Genomic DNA, 19,168 nt, shown 5'->3' with positions numbered 1-19,168 from the left:
ATCGTTTATATATTTCAAGCACTATTTCCATCCACTTGCTCCTCTTCTGGCAGTAACTCTGCTGTAGCTGAAGTGTGAATCCAGAGAGAGGATACCACAGGCTTCATTCAGCAACATCTATCTAAAAATAGCATGTTGTATCTGAAGAATAAAAATTAACATTTATATCTAACACCCCATTCTAGCAATTATACACTGCTTATATAGATAGTAAGGGTCTCTGGGATGCTTTGCACAAGTCTAGAAAAGAGCCATGAGCCTGATGTAAGGCATTCAGAAGTTGCTGCATTGTGTCACACTTCCACGGCTTCCAGTTAACACATCCTTTAACATGGCAGGCATGCTCCCAGATCTCACAGGAGAGAAGGCCTGGATGTGTGTGCATCTTCCCTGTGCAACACACAAACTCCAAGACTTTTCTAAGTATTGGTGTATAAAACTTGGCTTTCATTGGTATTTTGAAACCTTTCACAAGGGATTTTTGTAGAGTCCTGCTTCTATAGACACAATGTGTTGACTCAGGATATTGTCATGGTTGAAGTGTTCTCAGACCATTTTCCCCCTAAGATTTGAAAAGCTCACTTATCTTTTGCCCTCATTAAGGTCAGCTACTGCCTATGAAATACCTTATGTATTCAGAATGCTCAGTGAAGTGTTAATCATTGACACAGGAGATGTTCCAAGTGTTGTGAGTGCTGTATGTTAGCCAAAGCCTCATCAGCCCATGAAATCTGCTCCAGATCCTCTGGCTATAATTTATTGCTGGATTATTCTTTATTAATCCCTGATCGGGTGCTCTGCTGTTGTATGCAACAAGAAAGGAGATGGTACTTGTCCACTTAAGCTGCAAACAGAGCACTCAGAAGTGATGTGGCTGTTGATGGCAGCCTATGTTTTTTTTTCATTGGGCAAGATTTTTAAAAGGTCACTGACAGCACTACAGCCTCCCAGGAATGTTTGAGGACACAGGGTAAGCAGAGACTCAGAACCTCCCTCACAGCTCTTCAGCTTTCCCTCAAAGCCAAGGGATTGTTCACCTACATTCAGTGTGTTTCTCAACGATCCCAGGAATAACTTGTCACAAAATTGAGAGCGTGCCAGTCAGCCTTAAACTGTGTAAAACCCAAATTGGATCTAACATACAGGAATGGTTTAGATAAGCAGTCTTGTACATATCAGATTATCTCTAAAATGACTTATATTGTTTGCCTCTTGCTATTAAAATCTCAATCACCCTTGGATCATAGCAGAGCCCAATGAAACATCACCCTCTTTCCTCTCTCCCTTTGTGCTAATGCCTTTTCAAGACATAGCATTGCTTAGAAACATGAAGTGTGTCCTGAGTATTTTTTTCATAATGTTCAGAAACAATTTCATAAGAGCAACTGCAGTAGTTCAGACGAGGGCTTGTCTAATATTACTGTTTTTGTAACAGTGGCCAAAACTGGTTGTCAAGGGAAGATTATACAGCATGCTCAAGGCAAATGTGTAAAATCTGTCCACTGAGGATTTTTCTGGCTTCTAACTATTCTGGCTCAGGGACTTTAAGACCACTGTGGCTTGTCTGTTTACTAACCCTCACCAGCTCTCTTTTCAAGTACTTATTAAGCCTGCCCTTGAACCCAGGAAAGTTTTGTTTCTGCCACATCATTTGGCAAGGATTTACATAATTTTGCTACATATGAATGAAGAACTGCTTGTTTGTTTTGAATTGGGATCAACCGGCTTCCTTTGGCCACCATGTCCTGTACTGAAAAAAGGAAAGAGCAATTCATGCCTATCTCATGGTTTTTGTGGATCTTCATAATTTTTCCCCTAAACTATCTCTTTTCTAGGATGAAAAGTCTTAACTGACTGAGTCATCCCTTGTATAGAACCCATTCACCTTTATTGCTCTTCTCTCTTCTCTGCATATTTTCCACATCTAAGACATTATTTCAAGTGGAGGTCTTATAATTAACACCAGTTTACAAAATGTAGGAGAAGCATGGATTTGTACAGTGAAAAAATACATTACAATGAAAGAATAGATTTTTTTTTTGTTTTCTGTTCCTTATGTGTGATTTACCTTGGTGTTACCAAGTACCTGAGCGATATTTTCATGGTACTATCATAACCTCAAGACTTCCTCTCCGAGTGATGTTGACTACCTCAAAACCAATGTTTTTTTAGACATAGAACAAGCACTCTTTTCCCCAACAAATATTATTTTACCTTAATCTGCATATTAGTAATGCAGCACCCTCAATTATTGGTTTCTTTGTCCTGAAGTATTATCTTGATATTCATTCTCTGACTTTCATTTCAGCATATTTTGTGAGTTCTGTAGTTTCCATGATTGTCTTAAACTATATATCAAACCCAATTTTCACAAACAGACAAAACCCCCAAATATCTTTCTGCAGTATACATTTAAACCTCTTTTATAAGTTTTGAAAAGAAGTATTGTATAGAAATAATTCAGTGGAAAAGACTAGTTGGTGCTCAGGAGCTGGAAGGATTTTCTGTGTAAAAGTGGCAGCATTTAAGAAGAATCATGAGAGAAGGTTATGAAGAAGCATTAGGAAGAGAGGTGTGAGAAGAGCACAGCCAGCAGGAGGTTTACTATAGGAAAGGAGAGCTGACACACAGGAAGGACTGGTAGAGTGTGGTGCCTTGAAGTAAAGATGAAATACTAGAATACGATACAAAAGGTGAAGGGGAAGCCATTGAAGGAACTTGAAAGGGAATTTGTATGCTAAGAAATGGGGAAAGATGATGTAATACCTCTTGATTTCACCAGGAAGGAAACAGAGTCTGGATAATTTTTACGGTATTTTCCCAGTGTTCCAAAGCACGGACAAGAGCATAAAAGTGCAGCACACTAAAGTAGTGCCTCATTGTGTGGGGCCCTTAAGAGCTACTGTGACAATAACTGCTGCTGAAAGGTTTGATGCTTGGCTGTGGAAAACTGATGAGACCTGCAAAATGTCATCTGCTAGAAAACACAGAGATTTTAGAATGTCCTTCCAATAAGCTGGCCACGATTGGAGAGGGCAGAAAACATCTGACTGTTTTTGAGTAGTAGCTAGCTGTCATCTGTACTCCTCATGCTGAGGGTAGATCAGAACCAGGACTCATCCTCATCACTCACAAAGAGAGCCCCATGGAAGATGCTCTCTCTTCCTGTCTTTGCATTCCCCGGGACAGGCTTCCCTGACTTCAATCATCTTCTTTGTGATACTTGGCTCAAATCCTGTATACGTGGACATTGTCTTAGCACTCATCCTCATTTGATGATTCCTACTTATGCTTTCAGTTAGGAAATTTAAAGAGTATTTGAGATTCTCAGCTAGTGTACATTGACGTAGACCTGTAAGCTTGTCATCTTTATCATATCCGCTCCTTGGTTCCTCTATTAGAGGAAGTGGGAATGATGAAACCACCTGTAAAATGCTTTGATGAAAAATGCTTGCAAGAAGTGAGTATTTTATTATTTTGACAACTTTTTCCAGCTGATAATATCCATGAGCATTTCAGTATGTTTCACTTCACCTATTCAAAATGGAGAGAGATCTGGGGTATAAGGAAGGAAGAAGCAATTTATTACTAAATCTGGTCATTCCTACTTAATAATGATATATAAAGGACTGGACTTTTGACAAAGTATAACTGGAGAAAAGACATGTTTTCACCAGATGCATAGAACATAAACCAAGGTATTGTTGAGGTATTTGTCAAGAGATAATTTGGGATACTAAGTGTGCATTTAAGGTGCTTGCTTTTTGTTTGAAGATTTTTTTTTCGCCCTGAGAGGAGAATAAAATATCTTTAGGGACACCTAACTATTTTTAAAAGGATTTCAGACTATTAAGACTGTATTTGAATTATCAAGTTCATACTGCCCCAGGCCTAAATGTTATACCAGGTGGTGAGGCAGGAATCTATAGGAATATAATGTTTTCTATTCACATTTTGATTAAATTTTGGAAGAAAACATTTTTGTTAGAGAATTACTTCAATTTTTTTTAAAATATAAAAGTTTTTTTACAGACAGTATTGTGTTAGAGCTCTCGTATCTGAAATAGCTTGATTTTATTAGCTATTCACTACTCTAAAAATCAAAACCCTTTATTTTGATCTTCTGTAATCTTACTTCTAGAAATGGAACAGAGAAATTACTAGAGCTTTACATTTAACATAAAACATCAACAGATAAAGTGCATGAATAATTGTGAGTGTGGCAAAAAGTGAATCAAGCTGAGGGTTGAGAATATTTCATAAAATATTGAAAGCCTGTAATTCATGCATGCTGCATAACAGTGTATGTAGTTAACTTTCTGTACTGACTGGCACCTCAGACCAAAGTGTTTATATATCTGGCTGCCTTTGGAAAGCATATGAGGCATTAGGTCTTAACCTTATCACAGTTATTTTAATGATGATGTTTTTATGTTTAATTTAACTGTAAATCATGTTAGTGGAGTTTTGACTGCTATGTCAGAGAGCTTAAAAACTGAGCTCAAGTTATTTCAAAAGCTCTGAATTTGTCTAGCCTGTGATGTTTAGTCAATGTGATCCACTCAAGTGTGGAGCTGTCAGAGAGGACACCAGAGGATGGTGCTTAATCTGCTCAGTTTGGAAGGGAAGTCGGACTCTGAGTATGAAGTTAAGTTTTTGATCTGGTTACTGTTAAATAGACAATTTATTGATTTGTTAAGGGCATTAAGGGAGTCACAATGGGCTACAAAACACTGCCATGCCATAGTGCATTTTCTAGTCAGATATCCATGGAGTGTTTACTTTTGCTCTATGGGAAATGATTGTTTCAGTTTAGTTTATTCACTCTGGAGTCTCATACAGTGCTGGGTAAATACTTCAAAAACCACACTGGCAAATGTTGGTTCAGATGAATCCTGCACACCCATGTAAGCTATCATGAGGCTTTCTGTTTGCTTTCTTTTCCACAGGCATTCACACATTCAGTTTCTGTGTAGTCCAAGAAATATAAATTTAGAATGACTCTGTAGTTTTTACTGGAGCATTCTTGTCGATGCAAAGTCACCCTCTGCCTTCATGTCTCTGCTGATGTGCTCTTGATCACCACCCTGCCCGATTCTCCACACAAATTAAAAATAAAAATCTTCCTGGGAAATCCTGAAGAGTTTATGGTCAAGGTGATGACCAGACTGAAGTGAACCTCTGGTAATGTTGTTTACTCTCAGGACTTTCTCACCATGCAAATCACATACTTTCAACAGGAAGATTTTTTTTTTCCCCCTCATAGATCATGAATATGCAAGTCTGTGCAAGAGGCTAGGAAATAAGATCATGTGTAGGACATTGGTGGCATTGCTTGAGCAGGAAAAGCTGTTTAGATGATTGTTTGGGAATGTGTTTTATGTGGGAGAGGTTCAGATTCAAATCAGTTTTCCTGACAAACTATTCATACAATGTTCCAGGAGAAACTGAAGCAAAATCATCATGGTATCTTCAAGAGAAACAAGAAAAAATATGTTCCCTATCTTTTTGTAAAAATTGTTTAAAAGGTCTTGCTTTAAGAATAAATGAGTCAAGAAATGTAATGAGTCTAGATTTGGGTTTTTTTGCTTGATTGGTTGGTTTGCTTCCTTCACCCAACCTGCTCTGAGCCTTTTGAAAACTGCCAGCTCTGAACTCCAAGCTATGGGACAGCAAAACCCCACATAGCAGATTCAAATGGTGTTTTCATCAAATCTTAGTGCTTGTTGAAAGTTTGGTCTGGAAAATATTTTTTCTGAGTTTGGGCAAGCAGTATTTTCACCAGTGAAAGCCATTGGTTTATGGAGCCTAAAAGGACCTCCACCTAGAGCAAACCTTTTGCAAAGGCATACAAGGTTTACTAACCATCCAAGCCACTATCACTAGTTAGAGGTAACGTTACACATGGGGGAATTCAATGGTGGTGCACAGTGCATAAATACAGTGTCTGAAAAATTCTTGCTCCTACCACACCTTGACATAGAAGAGTTTTTACCTGAAAGTAAACAAAATATTTGTTTTAATTTTGATTCATAAAAGTACTTGCAAGATTTTAAAATTACACTTGAATTTGCTGGAAATTGTCCTCTTTCCTGGCCCTGTAACAGTCTTTATTTTTCATTCTTTAAGTTAAATGATACTGTCTAGGAAAAAATTACACACGATCTTAATCTCCAGGCATGTTTTTTCCAGGGAGAAACCAGTAGAACATTTACAGCAATTAAGATACTTCTGTCTTCTCATTTTGTTAATGATATCTCTTTGAAGGCTGTGCAGTAATTACTGTCCACAGAGGTGTGTACTCTGAAATAAATTAAATAAATTAATGACCAATGACCAATAATGATTATAGATGTAATAATCCATTGGGGAATATAGGTTAAAATAGATACTAGGAACAGTTTTGGAAGCAAAAGTAAACTGCCCTGTTAAGCACTGCTAAAATTATTTTAGAAATTGATCAGAAAATTTAGAGTAACTTATTTTCTAATCATATGGTAATTTTACTATTTTTTCAGTTTCTTCAATAGACTGATACAGTAGTAAGTAAAAAGCTAATCTTACACCAGCTATGTTTTTTTGGTGAAACCCATTTTAGAGATATGAGTTTATTGTTAAATGTTCTTATTTGATAGATGAATTTTCAAACCAGATTAGAACTTAAATTTAATTTCATAGAAGCATGAGTTCGAAAATCTCAACCCTTAACTTCTTTTTTGGCAATTTCACTAGTTAAAAAATACTGCAGATGAAAAAAATCTCCTGCCTGTGCCTATTCAATTTTGAACTGATATTTGCATACAGAATTGAAAGGTTTAAAGATGGAGAGTCTCCAATAGACTAATATGTTCTTGCCATTCAAAGAAAGCATAAAACATACACCCAAAGTTTCTTAAAAATTAAAATGTAATACAGCAAGGTCTTGCCTTTTGTTTAAGGCAGCAATTTATTTTTAAAATAGAGTTAAAAAAAAACCCAGTAGCAATTCTTTTAAAACTTCACTGATTGAGAGCATGATTCTTTCTCAAATAGCGTAGTTTAGAAGCCTTGTTGAAATCCAATAATTTGGTTGTTCACCAGTAGGAAATACACATCTTAAACATCTTAAATATTTGACCCTTTGGCCTTGCAAAGCACATTTTCACTTTAGCAAACTTTAATATGCCCAGGGTGGTTTGGATTAACATCTGTAGTGTCCTTACCTCTCTTTAGGCATCTTGAGTTAAAGAAATACAGCTTTAGAAAATAAGCTGACTTGGAGGAGTTCTGTACTTTGCAACATACAGCAATAGGCAGTGTAAAAGTGGCCCTTTTCTTAAATCTTCAGTGTTCTTATCTTTGAAACCATGAATTTTGGAGGTGTGTGTGAAGGAAGAGATGAATACCCATTGAATTTTGACCCGAGACCTTTATGTTCTTAAATTTACCCAAATCAATGGACTTAGCTGCATTTGAGCACTAGTTAAGATACATTATCTTACAGTGAGTTAGATTCTGTTTTTTCTTTCTAAGTTAATGCCAGCATAAATAGAAAACATGCACTGCAAATGAACAATATGGGAGAGGGGGACTCTATAAAATCCAAATGTGCATATGAGCGGCCACAAGTCCATTATCTGAAGTGGTTATGTCATCTTACACCAGCAGAAAACTCAGCCCTTCCACGTTTGATTCCTAAATCTCACCTTACATCAGATGTTCAAAGGTTCAGATGAATAAGATATGTCTCTGTACAGTGTGTTTTAAATTAAAAGCAAGTGAAAAGCATCTCTCTTGATTTCTGGATGACAGTCTTGGAAAATGTGTTTCAACTGGCAGTTGCCCTCTTCCTATTTGCCTCCACCCTCACCTAGAAACCAGCATCCAGCCATGTCAGAGCTGATACACTCCACAAAACCAGTAACCTCTCTTTGCTGCTTCTTCCCTGGTTTGTTCTGGGTGCTGAGAGGTGGCTTTGAAAGGGCAGCATGTACAGGGCAGAAATATTTCTTGAGGGTATGGGAGGTTGTTCTCTCGTTTGAAGGAAACCGAGACTTCCAACTGATTTTAATTTTATTTTTAATGTTCATGGGAACCAGTCTTACATGCCTGACTGAATTCAGAGTTTGGATTTTTGGCAGGTTTTTATTTGAGCCCAGCTTGGCTGTTTTTCAAGATGTCCAGATTGCTCACATTAAATCTGAATAAGCACTACCCACTAGTTTAATCAGAGTCATCTGGTATACCTCTAATTAGCGTTAGTTAAAGTTGAAATTCTTACAAACGCAAAATGCAGCATTCTTGGGATGTATTTTGTAAACTAAGTGTAAAAACTAGGAGAAAAAATATCTTTTGCAGTATTATTCAAAAATTGGAATACATGAATAATGATGACAATAAAAATGGTAACAAAATAAGGGTAAGTTCCCAAAAAAGACCATCTTTATCCATTTAGGCATGCATATACACATACAGTATTTTTTAACACAAATGCATTTATGAACTTTTGTTGTTGTCCCTGCTAATACAATAATTGACTGTAACTGTATATTGTGCACAAATCAGTAAAATGTGTACACATCTGGGAGTATTTCAGCTATTAAATAAGCATGTGACACTGTGGGTTTAGATGTAAATTGTTTCCTGGTCTTAACCCATTGCAATAAATGATATGTAAACAAAATGTTATAAAAGTATCTTTCCGTTTGAATTCAATCTATGTTTTGCCTGAGACAGGAACAGACCATTACTGTGCTACTGTAGGTTGTCAAAAATGAAGCTTGAAAATTATTATATTTGTGCAGTTATTGGCTCCTAAATAATCAAGACCCCCTGCAATTTTTTGTATTATGATCTATACCTATGCGGGTCTTGTTTATGTGGAATTCTTCCCTGAATTCTTGCCTTTGAAGATGTTTTAACTTTTATTATGTGAAGACATCATAAAATTTAAATTAAAACAGCAAGTCCTGCAGTTTGATTGGTTTATTAAAGTGTTCCCCAAATCAGTAATGCCAGATTTAACTTTGATTTTTCAGGTGTCTCTTCTAAATCCTAAAGAACTGGTGAACCACACTCTTATATTTTGTAGATGAGCTATTGTTTTTACATTTGTAATGTAACAATAGTGCAAAAAGCATCTGTTTTCTCAGATTTATGTTTTCAGATGCTCTTGTTTCTCAATCATGCTTCAATTGATATTCTGGACATAGAAATATAATTTGTATTTTTTTTTTTTTTTTGGACACATTTCAGTTTCAATGTTCAAAGATTCAATGGATCGTGATTACAGAGGTGGTTTTTTTTCTTTTTTTCCAAGGGCATCTGTTCTTAGCCACAGCTGAGGATGGGGCCCACTGAGCTGACTGGAAGGATCCACCTAGAATTTGTTGAATTAAGTCCTTGCACCTGGATATAATTGTCATGCTGCTGTGCTGGGGTTTTCTTAAGCTACTGGTAAAACAAATTAGCTCAATTTAAAGTGGCATCCAGTAGGGAAGCAACAACTCACCTCATATAATGTTTTTCAAATAATTATTTTTCTATTGCCAGTTTTGCTTCATGAGTATTTTCCTAAAGGCAGGGTGAATTGTGAGATATTTTTTTAAAAAAAAGTTAAATGCAAGAAACAAAAAAACCCAAAACATTCTATTCTGTGTATCTGCTGAGTTACAAGTATTAGAGTGCTATGTGATTATTGATTTTGTGCGACTGTCTCTTAGATAAATATTTATAAATAATATATAAATATACATTAAAAGGAAGGGAACAGCAGATAAAATGCATTTAAAAATGCAGTATCACAACACCACCTTTACCCTTCCAACACCTCCAAAGCAGTCTCTGCACACACACTTCATGTACTTTTTGCCAGGTTTAGCACTATATTGTTATAACTGCTTCTACGCTTGGGGCAGAGTGATCGCGAAATAATAGAGTTCTCAATAATTGGTGATATCAGCAGGAGCATTAATTAGACTCTTGCATTGGACTTCCGGAGGGCAGACTTTGGCCTGTTTAGGAGACTTATTCAGAGAGTCCCATGGGAAGCAGCCCTTAAAAACAAGGGAGATCAGGAAGGGTGGGCATACTTCAAAACAGAGATCTTGAGGGCACAGGAACAGACTATTCCTGTGTGCCGAAAGATGAGTCGACGAGGTAAACGTCCAGCCTGGATGGGCAAGGAGGTATTGGAGGAACTTAGGAATAAAAAAAGGATGTATCATCTCTGGAAGGACGGTCAGGTTTCTCAGGAAGCATTTAAGAGGGCTGCTAGAGCATGTAGGAAAATAATTAGGGAGGCTAAAGCTCAGCTTGAATTTAAGATGGCGGTTTCTATAAAGGATAATAAAAAATGTTTTTACAAATATGTAAATGGTAAAAGGAAGGGTAAGAACAACCTTTGTTCTTTATTGGATGAGGGAGGGAACTTAGTATCTGCAGATAAGGAGAAGGCAGAAGTACTTAATGCTTTCTTTGCCTCAGTCTTTAGCGGAAAGATGGCTTGTCCTCAGGACAGCTGTCCTCTTGGGTTGGTTAATAGCGTCAGCGAACAGAATGGTCCCCCTGTTATCCAGGAGCAGGCAGTCAGAGATCTGCTGGGATGCTTAGATATTCATAAATCTATGGGACCAGATGGGATCCATCCCAGGGTGATGAGGGAGCTGGCAGATGAGCTTGTGAAGCCACTCTCCATCATTTACCAACAGTCCTGGCTCACTGGTGAGGTTCCAGATGACTGGAAGCCAGCCAATGTGACGCCCATTTACAAAAAGGGTAGGAAGGAGGACCCTGGTAACTATAGGCCAGTTACTGACCTCAGTACCTGGTAAGGTAATGGAACAGCTTGTACTGAGTGTCATCACACAGAATTTACAGGATGGCCAGGGTATCAGACCCAGCCAGCACGGGTTTAGGAGGGGTAGGTCGTGTTTGACCAACCTGATCTCCTTTTATGACCAGGTCACCTGCCTGGCAGATGCAGGAAGGGCTATGGATGTTGTCTGTTTGGACTTCAGCAAGGCCTTTGACACTGTCTCCCACAGCATACTCCTGGAAAAGCTGGCAGCACGTGGCTTGGATAGGAGCACTCTGTGCTGGGTTAGGAACTGGCTGGATGGCTGGGCCCAGAGAGTGGTGGTGAACGGTGCTGCATCCAGCTGGCGGCCAGGCACAAGTGGTGTCCCTCAGGGGTCTGTGCTGGGACCAATTCTGTTCAATATTTTTATTGATGACATGGATGAGGGAATTGAGTCTTTCATTAGTAAATTTGCAGATGACACTAAGCTGGGAGCTTGTGTTGATTTACCGGAAGGAAGAAGGGCTCTGCAGAGAGACCTGGATTGGTTGGATGGATGGGCAGAGTCCAATGGGATGAAATTTACTAAGTCCAAGTGCTGGGTACTGCATTTTGGCCACAATAACCCCCTGCAATGTTATAGGCTGGGGACGGTGTGGCTGGACAGTGTTCAGGTGGAAAGGGACCTGGGGGTGCTGGTTGACAGTCGGCTGAATATGAGCCAGCAGTGTGCCCTGGTGGCCAAGAAGGCCAACGGCATCCTGGCCTGTATCAAGAATAGTGTGGTCAGCAGGAGCAGGGAGGTCATTCTTCCGCTGTACTCTGCGCTGGTGAGGCCACACCTTGAGTACTGTGTCCATTTCTGGGCCCCTCAGTTTAAGATGGACGTTGAGGTGCTTGAGCGGGTTCAGAGGAGGGCAACGAGGCTGGTGAGGGGCTTGGAACACAAGCCATATGAGGAACAACTGAGGGAGCTGGGATTGTTTAGCTTGGAGAACAGGAGACTCAGATGTGATCTTATCACTCTCTACCCCTTCCTGAAGGGTAGTTGTAGTCAGGTGGGGGTTGACCTCTTCCACCAGGCAGCAACTGACAGAACAAGAGGACACAGTCAAGCTGCGTCAAAGGAAATATAGGTTGGATATTAGGAAAAATTTTTTTACAGAAAAGGTGATAAAGTACTGGAATGGACTTCCTGGGGAGGTGGTGGAATCACCGTCCCTGGATGTGTTTAAAAAAAGACTGGATATGGCACTTGATGCCATGATCTAGTTGAGGTGCTAGGGCATGGGTTGGACTCGATGATCTTGAAGGTCTCTTTCAACCCAGACATTCTGTGAATTCTGTGAAAGATTCGTGCAAGTTTGTTTTTTTGTTGAACAGTAGACAAAGGTAGCCGTTTATGTCTGACATGGGAATTTGTATAAATACCATGGGATCTCATTTCCTTATGTATTTTAGAGCTGTTTGAACTTGGCAACAAAATTTACAAGCTTCCTGGAAGGTCCACAAAGGTTCATTGCCTCAGTTGGACTTGCAGTGGCAGGACTTCATATGAATCCCTGGAATGTGTGCATCTGTGCTAGCTTCAGCTTTTCATAATGTTCCCCAAATGCAGACTCTGAGGGGAAAACAATGAAAAATCACCTCTGCAGCTGAACATTTCAGGATGACTTCTGAAATGGAAGAAACAATAGTTTTACTGGTGCTCTAAATATTGCTGTTATTTTATTGGTAGGCGATGTGCTAATTTGGAGAAGAAAGCGATATGTTCACTATGCATGGAGGGTGCTTTTGGATGTGCATCTGGAATAACCCCAGCTTCAGCTGTGACCAAAGATGCTGCTCCTTTGACCTGGTCATGTCACCGTGGATACTAACTTAAATTGCTAGGATGCTTCTCAGTTGGCTAAAAAAGAACATGGACTATAGCTACTTCTTGTTTTTTAAATTTTAAAGTAAATGTAAGAATATAAAAGGAGTCTTGGTCATCCTCGTGGATACTGTGGCAGAAATATAGATGTACATAGTATTATAAACCATCCTCTAAGCTACACTCTCTTTTAATATTGGGAAGACTCAAATGCACCAGGAATGTGAATTAGGAAAGTAGTTCTTTTCTAAAGAATAGCAAAATGCCCAAAGATCAAAAGTCAAATGTAGAAGCTTCTGCCAAGTCCTTCTGCTGTGCTGTGAATCTCAGATTTTGGAGAGTGTATGTACACAGTGGCAGGGCAAGCAGGGATATTTCTGTGGCTCTCAAGAGCAGTTTAACTCATGCAAGCATCAGCTTAGGGTGATCTGTGTGTGTCACCAGTTCTGTTACCTGCAGAGCTGCTGTGTGGCCCCGAGGCCAGTGGGGAAGTGCTAAATGCAGACTGTCCTGCATGAAGGCAACTTTCAAACAGCAGCTGATTCTGAACTCGAGACAGTTTAAGGGTGTAGCACAGTTGGCTGTTTTTAAATTGTCTCTTTTATTAAAATATAATTTGTTTTTTAACTGCTGAGCCTGATTCTTGCTTGCAGTTCAACCTGTTTTGTCCAACCCAGCAGTGTAAAAACCACTTTTCCATGACATGGATTTAGCATTGGTGCTCCAGCTGAAGGCTCTGCACAGACCTGGGGTGCAGAAAATTCACAGAGCACAAGGGGCCAGCACATAGAATAACACTGAGTTATTACCCCCCTTCTGTGGAAGAGCAGGTCATGGGAGACCTTGTGCCGGTGCACACCCAGAGCAAAGTTTTTCTTCCAACTGACACAGCCCTGAATCAACACATACGAGCAGGAAAGCAAGTTGCTTTCATATAATATTCCTTTTTATAATTTCATTTTTCATGAGCTTCAGGGGCAAGAAAAACACCTTCAGTTTTCCCTCAGAGAAGATGTTGTAACAGTTATGGCTGGTGTAAAGGTTGCCTCAATTCTTTCTGTGTTCACTCTCCTGTCCTGGCTTCCAGGGAGGAGAAAGTAAGAAAAAATCAGTAGCAAAATGAGTTTTGTATTTTTTTTTCTTATGTGATGATAATCCTAGGACTGTACTTAGAGAGAAACTTCCAGTGGGAAATTAAACTAAACTGAAAAGCATAACAATACCCAAATGATCTAGACTGCAAGAATTCCTCCAGTGTTTTGTTCTTTAATGCTTATTAATAGAGACAATACCAAACCCTTTTTGTTATAGCATGGATTTTTGTTTAGCAAACTCCATGTTATATCTTCTAATTTAATTATTGAACTCACAATGTGGATAAATGTACAGACATGACTAATAGCATTCTCTTACAATTTCATTATGGAGTAATAGATGTGGTTTTTAAAAACTGATTTTTTTTCTTCTGTTACAGAATGTTTGTAATATTAATGAACTCTCACATCCCATCTTCTTTTTCTCTTTACCCTCTTTTAATTTCTATTTAGATTTGATTCACAGAAAAATGCAAGTGATGGGTGCTACTGATTTAGGTCATCTGCACGCAATTCAAAAGAAAAAGGTGATTTTTTTTTTTTTAATTGCCTATCAAGCAATTGGGAGAGGTATAGAAATAAGTGGATTTATGCATAAACCAGAAAACTTCAGGTGAAAGAATGGACCACTTTTATCATCGTAGAAAGAATCCATCTTCAATAATTAACAGTCAGACTATCCCCACAGTGTTTCCTTGTGATATCTGAGAACTGCTGCACTTCTTGAACCAATAGCTGCTATACAGCAACCAGCATCAATCCTGAATGAAAAAATTGTCCCAACTGCTGGTGAATGGCACTCAGTGGGTTTCCCATTGAACTATGCTGCGAAACAATGATGCACATTGGTAAATCACTGTGTGTGCCTTTCAGTTCTTATGCATATCCCATACTGGACAGCTTCCATTCACTGTGGCACCCACTGCAAACAAATGTAAGTATGCATCAGAGATGAAAGTGAAAATGCATATGTTAAATCCCAAATGGAAGCAGAAGAGTGTAATATATACATAGTTGCTTAGCAACAAACATGTTTTGGCCACAGGAATGGTGACATCAGTCAGAGGAGTGAGAGGGAAGCTGCTCTGCCCTCCTTGTCTCTCTCCCTAGAAGCTTCAGAAAGGTCTTTTCTTATTTCTTTCAGAGCAGAAGGGTGAGGGCCATTTAGACATTTGTTTATGCTATTAATGCCACAGACCGTAGGGCAATTGGGCTGGGAGCAGGGAGATCTGTTTTCCCTCTGGATGTCTGCTGCAATGGCGCAGGCCCTCCTGTGCAGGCAGGTGCTCCCACCCTCGCTGCACGGCTCATGCAGAGCCCATCTCGACCAGAACACTCCAAGAGGAGAAATGAGTTCTGAAAATACAAACTGCTGCAAATAAAATACATTTTTTGTTAATATTCACTTTACCTTTGACCCTATCATGCCTACCATGCTCCTATCAGGGGTCTCCATTGTCACCCTTTCAAGCTCCTAGAAGCTTTTATTTTACTGATATTTCACATTCATCGGGCTCTGAGTTTTTCAGGAAAACAAGAAATGTTGATTTCAGTAAATCACACACTATAACTAGTAGACAGGAATTTATTAATTCCTCTCATTTCAGATTGTTTGGATATCTTTTGTCTCTTTTCTCCCTTCCTGCATTGTCTTGGCCTCTGCAATGGGAGGCAAAGGAGGCAGCTGGTGAATCCTGGTTCCAGCAACGTGCACCCCTCCATGCCAGTGGCTCCTACAGACACAAGTGCCTCACGTTTTCAGCAGCCTGGGTGCTCCCCTGGCCCATCTTGCATGTATAGAGAAATTGCATCTCAGGGATCAAGTCCATCTGCCACTTTGGATTGCTGCAGACACATCCCTGTATGCACTACTATTGAGTGCTTCCTTTTCATTTAAGGTAATTCATGTTTGTTGGATCCCCAGTGGGTGAAAGAACATATCAGGCATGTACTTCCCTTTGCAAAGAAGGCTTTCTTGACCACGTGAGAGATGTGTAGGAATGCAAGATATACTGAAGAACTCAAGTGAAATTAAAATAATAGATGGAAGCAGGCTTAAAGGACAGTTATGGTAAAACAATGTATTTATTTCCATTCATGGAGCTTCTATTGTAGATAGTTTTGCTCTCATTTTTGGTGAATTCATAGAGCCCCCTTTTCACACACTAGCACATCTCAAACTGACAAGGTATAACCAATAATATACCACTTACTATCAGATAAGTTTTGGGAAAAATGTACATCATTCTGAAAATATGACAGAACTTGAGATAAGGTGTGGCAGCGCCTCTGACCAAAAAGGCAAATGAGGTCATTCTGGCAGGGTGGGTCAAAACAGGAGGGAAAGACAAAAGACAGGAAAACAGGAAAAAGTCTTTCATTGATTCTTTCTGGAGAGCTAGAATATTTTCTTCTCTTGAAATGCCAGGAAAAAGCTCCAGGAAGTATATAGTTGATGTCCTCAGCAAACAGCTGAGGTGAATTCTTGTCTTCATTTTCCATCTGTGACTTTAAGCAGTTCTCCTAACATGGCTTTCAGCCTCAGTGGCAGTCCTGAGTGATCCTACAGCAATTGCATTAACATGTGGATCAGAAGTTCATGGCTGGCTCCTCAGTTTCACCAAAGGTGAAACCAGGCTTCCATATCTAAATTTAGTGAAGTTGGCAGCTTCAGCAATGAACTAAAATTGTTTGCCTGAAGTTCCTCCCAAGAAATCTTCCTACCATGCTACAGCACTTTCCCCCTGTATGTAAACTCTTTTTTAATTTGTGAAATGAATGACTGTATAGATGAAAGATAATTAAACTAGAAACCAAAATAGGTGTTTTAGAGGCCTGTTAGATTGCTGGTATTTTAAATGTGAATAATAAAAATTTTTAATGGTAATTGTTGTCATTAAGTAACATGAGATTTTACAATTCATATTAATTACTAAACTCTAATTTATTTTCCAATATGTACATTTTAGTTTATATCTCTGTGACCCTACTCTTTAAACGTAGGCTCAATCAGTTGTCAAGAGTTGGCTTTCTTAGAACTATAATTTATAATTTTCCTAATGGAAAAATAGGACATTTTCCTATTCCTATTTTGTTTTCCTTGTTAAGGAAAGAGTATGACTCTATCCATGCTTTTAGTAGTTGTGTTGTGAAGCTCTAATCAAATGTCTGCAAAACATTCAAAGTTGTTAACAAGTTTGTATCTCTAAGAGAAAAATTAGAGTTTGAAGAGTAATAGTAAGAGAAAGGATGGCATGGAACCATGCAAGTTCAGAATATGAGTCAGTTTTCATGAGTTAATGACACTTTAATTTCACTTGGAGTCATGGGGATGTTCTTAGCAGCTCTGCTGGTCCAGTGACATGACTGGGGAACTTGGCTTTAAGGAAGACTTCTGAGACTGTTTCACTATGCACACAGACCTCATCAAAAATTATTAAATGCCTTATAGAAAAAATTGCAAATACTTCAAACCCCATTTAACCTCTCCCTCTCTTCACAACTCTTGATAAATTAATAAAAAAAAGCTAAGAAAATATAGTTTTGATGAAACCTTCCAAAACAGGGATTTTCCCAGTTGGAAAAATATATTTGGAGATCAGTTATCAATGAGATACTGCTCTAATGGAAATATATCAAGCGGGATCCTGTGCTGTGATCTGTGCTCATGGATTAGTGTCAATAGTGTCTTGGGTGCAAGAACCAATTGTAATCATTACAACCACAAAGACCAGCAGCCTCAGAAAACTGCAGGTATGTTGGAGAGTGGAACTGGAAATCAGACTGGTGAAGTGATTAGAAAAAATGGAGAGAAAATAAAAGATACTTACTGTATATACAGAGGAAAAGTTGGCTGCAGAATGGAGGGTAAAGAGTTGATTGTAAAGAAAACAATAGATATGAGGGGCTCCACCTGCATTTAAGTCTTCAACGATACAATGTTGTGGAAAAGAAAAATGTATTACTGAGATTTTTTTTTAAATGAATGTAACATGCAAGACAGGTGTGTACATCCTTCTGCCTTCCTCAGCATGGGCAAGCTTTGGAAATTACTTTGCAAAAATGACATGAAGGAAAGGAGAGAATCCTGAGCCAAGTGGTCAGAACCAGAGAAGTTAGAAAGATGGGTCTGTTTACAGCATACAGAAGGGAGCTTAAAGATCTTCAAATACTTAAAAAAAGTGCTGGAAAGGAAAGAAATTAATTAACATTTTCCCCCCTGATTTGATAAGAAAATATAAACTTAGATTACTTGAATAAAAATTTAGGTTAGGCATTATAAAAGTCATAATTAAAGAACAGGTCAGATGACATTGGGAAATTGTGTTCATTTCCACCACTGAAGGACTTCACTAAGTGGTTAAATAAACAGCTGTCAAAAATAGCACAGGTACAGTTGATTTTTGACCTTTTAAAATCTGTTTCAGCTCTGCTTTCTATTATTTTCTCAAGTGGATTCTGCCTCTTAGATGTTTGTTGGTAAAGCCAGCAATCAAAATAATAATGTAGAAGCAGAGGCCTGTAAACACAGAGGATCTGGTATGGTTTCCAGTCATGCCAGTCAGCCTCTGGTGGAAAGTGCCAAGATATGTGCTTTGGAAGGCTCGTAGGGCACATAGCTGCATGTCAGCCTATTTCAATTAGCGTGTTGAAATGGCGGATTACACATCTCTATAAAAATTAAATTGGTCTCATCCCTGAAATTATAAAAAGCCTGAGGATCCAATGGAAGAATGAAATCTTGAGCACCTCGATTTCAGGGGCCGCTGGAATGCATTGTGCCACTGTTTCCGTGGCACCCCACTGCCATTGCTTGTCCTCTCTGAATGTCCCCTCTCCCACAGTGTGGGGTCACAGAGACAGGGAAGCATGGATGGAGAGCAGTCCCTAACAGATGGCTTTCTGCTTGGAGTGTGTTAGCTGCTGAGATGTCAGGGAGCCCTGGGAGCCTTAGTTCTGCAGTTTTCTGAAGACAGGCTTGCTCTTTTAAGTGCCTGTATTCAGACTATTTAAATGTGCAGTTTAGATGGATTTTGAGTATTTAATTGTACAACTGTCCTCTCTGCAATATGGAGCTTGTAGCACACTGTAACACACCATCCATTCACTATCATCCAGTGCCCCAGCTAGGAGCTCAGGTGAGCTGCTGGTTTCCCTTGTGTGCTCAGTCACTTTCTTCTTTTTGAGTTTTCTCCTTCCCCCCAACCCGTGTCTCATGCCACCAGCCAACGCATTTGCCTTCCCCATGCTCTCAGGGGATCTATATTGAGATCTATAGGAGACTGAAAAAAACTTCTCCGATTTTCTTTTCTTCATGCCACTTAAGGAGGCTGTCAGTGTCCCTGAAACTTTTGGTCACCACTGGTCCTTCTACCTGTGCTGCAGGTGGGTAGCGGCCCTGGGAAGAGGCAGAGACTCAGCCTT

The 19,168-nt window shown here is 39.1% G+C and overlaps 1 long non-coding RNA gene across 1 annotated transcript; it reads right to left on the bottom strand.

Annotated features, from left to right (window-relative positions):
- Nucleotides 1-6,831: 6,831 nt before the first annotated feature.
- LOC137479986 (uncharacterized) lies at nt 6,832-14,978 on the bottom strand. Its single transcript, XR_011002628.1, has 3 exons — nt 14,372-14,978; nt 12,109-13,396; nt 6,832-9,875 (listed from the first exon to the last, which is right to left on the bottom strand). It is a non-coding gene; the product is annotated as an uncharacterized lncRNA (long non-coding RNA).
- Nucleotides 14,979-19,168: the final 4,190 nt, after the last annotated feature.

The sequence above is a fragment of the Anomalospiza imberbis genome, chromosome 10 (genome assembly GCF_031753505.1).
Source record: "Anomalospiza imberbis isolate Cuckoo-Finch-1a 21T00152 chromosome 10, ASM3175350v1, whole genome shotgun sequence".
Lineage (NCBI taxonomy): Eukaryota > Metazoa > Chordata > Aves > Passeriformes > Viduidae > Anomalospiza > Anomalospiza imberbis.
Note: the sequence above shows the minus strand (reverse complement) of the source record. Positions and strands in the feature narration are given on the sequence as shown.